We start from the raw sequence: 6455 nt of genomic DNA on the forward strand, positions 1-6455 counted from the left end.
CATCCATCCATCCATATAAACTTTTGCATTTATAATATCAGTAAGATTCATATGCAGTTTACAGTGTTAATTAACTACAAATAGTTTAATTAATTACAGTTTATCACTATAAATACGCTTATAAATTTATACCAAGGCGTTGTCCTATACTCAATGCAGTTCGGCAGACGTTAAACGGATTTCCTCGAGTTGTTATCCTTCAATTATCTCACACTAGCTGTCGCCCGCGACTCCGTACGCGCGGAATTCAAAAAAACATAATAAGTAGTCTATATGTTCTTCCAGACAATATTCTACATCTGTGCCAAATTTCATCAAGATCCGTTGAGCTGTTCCGGAGATCCATCCATCCATTCAGCCTCGTAACGACCACTGCTGGACATAGGCGTCCCCCAAAGATCGCCACGATGATCGGTCCTGTGCAATCCGCAACCAGGATATTCCCGCAACCTTGACCAGATCATCGGTTCCGGAGATACCTTCAAACAAACATCCAACCATCAATCCATCTAAACATTCGCATTTAAACTATACATTATTATGATTTCTTTTACAAATTTTAATGATGTGATATTTCGTTTGAGTAGAAATTGTTATAAATATATATTAATGGTGCGTCATTCTAACAAGTCATCGTACTTGTACTAGATTATATCCTCAAAATGCTAAGTGAATTAAAATTAATATTCGAACATGATTTAGTGCCGCCGCGTGCATCTCGTTGTTATAAATGAGATGCACGGCTGCATACATTTCATAATCACCATGACTCAACTGTCAGGTCAAATGGTTGGCTAACTTAATTCATTAGAATAGTTATTTATTAATAACTCGTTACACCTACGAGGTACATATTGAATTTTACAACAAATCTATAAATAAAGCAATGAAATTTTCGTCTGTCTATAAATGCGGGTAGGTACCGAGGGTTACTTTGATTCACGCGGACATATTACAGGCGACTTTTTTTAATTCCGCGACGATAAAGTCGAGAGTGACAGCTAGTTATGAAATATTATCTATATATATAAAAGAAAGTCGTGTTAGTTACACTATTTATAACTCAAGAACGGCTGAATCGATTTAATTGAAAATTGGTGGGCAGGTAGCTTAGAACCAGGAAAAGGATATAGGATAATTTTTACCCCGTTTTCTATTTTTTATACCGCGCGGACGGAGTCGCGGGTAAAAGCTAGTTATTAATAAATATTTAAATAATGAATAACCTAGCAATAACAGAGTCTTTTGAAAATCGTTGTGAACACCAAACTAACGGTTGGTTTCTGAGACCAAATTCCCTGTTTAAAACATTTTGTTATCTTTGTTTTGTCAAAGATAAAGACAAACACGATATGTTTTACAAAGGCATTGATCTCAGAAACCTAAGGTACATAATTTAGTTGAAATGTCAAAATTTTAATTAATAACCTATCATTAACTGTACTCTAATATTACTATGGTTCATTGTAATTGTTGTTAAAGATTGCAATTTATATTTGTATTCATTAACAAAAATCATTTGTTATATTTTGAAACTCGTAGTTAATTATTAAATGTACAACATGTTCCTAATATTAATTTTACAACAATGTACCAGTAATTGAAAACTAAATTTATAGGAATATGTTTAGACGGGTTTTAAGTGTGTATTTTAATTAACACGCATATAAAACCATCGACTGATTAGATGCACTGTTTTATTTTATGTGAAATTATTCAACAAGCTTAATAAAATTATGAAATATTTGGTTATAAAAAAAAATGTATTTATATTAAAATATGATGTGGCAAAAACGACTCAATCTTAAGGACAAATAGTCACGGCTTACGAGAACGTAATTTTTTTAACCTTTTGTTTAACTAAAAGTAGTCTTTAACGATGAATTAACAAGTTTAAAATCCTTTTAGTGCCGTCATGATTGGAATACGGACATTTATTTAAAGGTCCATATATGTAACTCAAAAACAGAAACAATATCGTGTTAAAAAAATATTGTTATGTTATTTAATTTTGACATTTTGCTGATATGAAAATTAAGGTATATTACTTTAATCTAAAACTTTATATTTTATTCCACAACAAAGTTCAATAATAATTATTTTAACCATAGATTAGCTGCATATTCTATGGTACCTACAATTCGTTAAAAAAAACAAACAGACAAAGATTAAAATTAATTATTTATTAACATAACAAGTTTATATTCATGAGGTCAAAGACCTATTGACAGATGCATTTAAAACCGGTCTTTTCTTATAATGCACTCAATAAGCCTTCATGCTTTTGGTTTTGCTCTACTTTTGAAACATGAAAGAATTTTATTCCAATAAATTACTATAAGTTAAGTGTGCGAACGTCCTATTTATATTTATTCATTTACGTTTAATAAAAAGGATTTAAGTTACTAAATATTCGTCTTCTGGAATCTTGAAAATGTTTATTCTTTTTTATAGCCGACTTCAAAAAGAAGGAGGTTATCAATTTGACTGTTTTATTTTTATGTGTGTTACCGCGAAGCTCCGTCCCTGGTGCTCCGATTTTGATAAAAATTATTTTAATCGAAAGGTAGTGCAGATGAGTTCCATTTTTTTGATTATTTTTTATCTTTTTAATAATTCCCTATTTATATAGCGTAACATTCGATGTCAGAACCATCAAATGTGATTGCTGTTCGAATTTGTGTTTAAAATTAAACATATAAAAAAACTCGTGTCTAATGAACCTCTTTAGCAATCTACTTTCAATTTATCAAAACATAAGAGGAATATCGATTCTCTTTAGACAGCCATTTCGTGACTGAAAGACTCAGTAAGGTTATTTTAGTCACATACCAAATATGGGTTAAAATTTGTAAATATGCGTATTTTATAATAAAAAATAAATAAATAAATCACTGAGAAATATTATCAATAGTTATGTAATCAAAATTTATATATACTGCTAAAGTTTAATAACAAATCTGTAATTTAAAAGCGGCTAGCGGAAATGTTTCACAAATGACTAGAAAAAGAATTGTTCGGGCTTCACAAATACGCTATCTACTGTCATATTTCTAGCATTGTTTGTTTCTTTTGCGGATATGGTATGCATTTCGAAAAAGCAAGACCAAATAATGCTATTATATACAATGATATTATATTATATTATATTAGATACAATGATAAAACTTTTTCATAACTTTTGTAAAAATATAACGAAAAATATATTATAGTTTGCTACTAAAAAAGTGTCATGGTTTTTAAGAGTTAACTTTTAAAGTTTTTAATTTTAATTTGAAAATATGTTATTTCTACTTTCATGCTCAAGCTTGTAACTTGTACCACACGCTACAATAACATTTGTGTACGTTGTAATTGTGAATGACAGACGCTTGAATGATCCTATCAAAATATTGGAGTGTTGATTCATTGTTTAAATTCTTATAATAGGTGTTAAAAGGAACAATCGCTTGTACTAATGCTATACGATATATTAATTATAATATATGTCAATTATTATATAAGCAACCTCAAGAGGTAATTGTACTATGCATTTTAAGCTGAGCATATTCTTTAGTTCGATATTTAAATTATTTATAATGAGTATTTGATCGCGACTTCGTCTGCTCGGAATTAAAAAATGTAGTAATAAATATAGCCTATGTCACCCGATAATAGTGTAGCGTTCTAACAGTGAAAGACTTTTACAAATCGGTTAAGTAGTTTCAGAGCTCTTTGAATACAAACAAAAAAAAATCTTTTTCATAATATTAGTCATCATCTCCCTGGCCTTTTTCCACTGACGTTGTCGGCAAACAAGGTTTTATGAACCTTGTTGTTTTGGCTTAAGTTTTTACGGCCGGCCGCCTGCCTGTCGCCAACCCTACTTGGGAGGACTTCTTCATAATATTAGTATGGATAATTATTTGTGAATTATCTCTAATCATAAGCACAGAGCGTCGGTGGCTCAGGGGTTAAGCACTTGACTTGCAATCTGCAGGTCCTGGGTTCGAATCCCGCCATGTACCAATGTGTTTTTCGATTTTCGATTTACATATGTACATTTATCCGACGTTCTTACGGTGAAGGAAAACATCGTGATGCAACCTGCACATATCTGAGAAGAAATTCAATGATATGTGTGAAGTCAACCAACCCGCACTTGGCCAGCATGGTTGACTATGGCCTAGTCACCCCTAAAATTGGGGTAGGCTCCGAGCCCCTCGGTGGGGACGTATAGTGAGCTGATGATGATGATGATGATGATAAGCACATTTTATTTCTATACTACGTTATTTTCAATTTTATTAATATTCGGTTCTCGGAATCCAACACTATGTTAACTGTTGACAAAATCAATTTAATGGTTCTCCTTTAGTAAAAAATAATTCACTTAAAATTTCATCATTCTAAAACTATCCAAAAGTGCTTACGATTTACTATTAAAAAATATATTAACAAAACGAAGCTTACATTTGGAATAATTGAAAATTAGCATTAAGTTTGCGCGTAACTTATAGTTACAAATGTTACCGTTGGTGTCTGAGATCAAGAAGTCTGTATAAAACATATCGTCATCTCTGTCATTATCTTTGACAAAACAGAGACAAAAATATGTTTCAAACAAAGATTTTAATCTCGGAAACCCACAGTAAGTCATATTAGCAAATCATACAAATAGGTAACTATTATTTTTACATTAGACATTACATGTTTTACTAAGTCTAGTTATTATCGTTGAAGTCTTTTGTATGTGTTTTTTGTTAATATGATTAAACTAAAAATGATCTTAAGTTATAATCCTATTTGTATGTTTTATTAATTACTTTATTTTGAAAAGTTTTGTACAATAATATTGCAATACTAAATAACCTTCTTTTGATTTCGTATTTCATCAGTTTAAATCTCAACACTGCATTATATTTATATATTTGAAGACATGAAATATAAAATATCCTTTTTCAAATTACTTTGTTATAACTTTCATGACAATATATTTTAAAATCGTCTTGTTTTATTGCGTTACTTTCGAAACCATGCTGATGATAGTTTATTTCGTTATATTCATTACAATTATTTTATATGAGGAATTCAAGGTATTCAAGTCCTTTTAAATTTTCTCACATCTTTGTTGTATACACTTATTGGGTTCTCATTTGTATTTGTTAATTTTTTTTTAAATATATTATTAGGTGGCAAACGAACAAGTGAACACCAAAAGGAAGCGCTGCCCATAGACATCTACAATTGCAGATGCGTTGCCTACTATTAATCGACGGAGGAGGGAGGACGGAGGAGGGAGGACGGAGGAGACGCACAGAAATAGAATATTTCCCCTTCCTTATAAGAAAATGGTAGAAAGAGAAAGAACACTAAAATTCGACGTCCGGCACCACACTAATCAGACTGTACGCGAAATTTTTCCACTTCACGCCTATTTTTTGTGTGGTCGTGGTATTGCACCGGGTGAGTCGATTGATGGATTTGATGTGGAGGGTGTGTATCTACCCTTAGACTATGGGTAAGAATACGTATCCAATTATGCAGCAATTCTCGATAACTGTCAAGTCAAAGCTCACATATTTTACATACTTATATGTGGTTTTTAATTTTATAGCCTTAATAACAATATCCGAAGTTTAAATGGATGAAAACTTGTTAGTCGCCAGTCAACTCCATGACGGCTGTACCGGGGTGGATGAAATATAAGTAGATTACAATATGTAGAAGTACACAACGAAATACAATTAACTCACCAATATATTCATAAGCATACCGTTACTCAAATATCTTAACCTCACGATGCTTAGATAACATCGCCTGCCTGTAGTGACAGGCGTCTATTCTAACGGTCACCATTAGTTACCGCAGAAGTGACAAATTATCGCGGTTCGTTGGCCAGCCGCAAATGATTGATAATGGCTCATAGTTCGATATACGTCTTATGTCATGAGAAATGGATACTTTATTTATTTCTTTAAGTATTTAAAGTAAGTCACACATGTATGCATTCAAATGTAATTGTGAAGTTACTTTTTTTCTTATAAGCTCAAAGTTTTTGTTAGAATTCACAGCGAGACAAATGACCTACGTATTGAACATACCGCTAGAATCCAATCCGTACCCTAAACCAATAGGATATTGGTGCTTTAAGATCTTATAGTAATTAAATAATTAAAACAAATAGTCCATCATCGCTTTGATAACCTTTATCGTCTAATTAACCTGATGAATATTGCGTTCACCTTCCGAAGAACGTGATTTTATTATTGCAAGAATATAACTAAATGTTTACGATCTTCATACGTTTCAAGGGCGTCGATCCACTTTCACGTTTAAACTAAATTACATTACAGTACTGAGATGAACTGCCAATAACCGTACAACTCATATTACGCAAGGAGACATGTTTGTTTACATTGACATATTTCGTGTTGACATTCGTGTCTTAATTATTATTAACATGAATGTTATCT

Source organism: Papilio machaon, chromosome 16, assembly GCF_912999745.1.
Source record: "Papilio machaon chromosome 16, ilPapMach1.1, whole genome shotgun sequence".
Lineage (NCBI taxonomy): Eukaryota > Metazoa > Arthropoda > Insecta > Lepidoptera > Papilionidae > Papilio > Papilio machaon.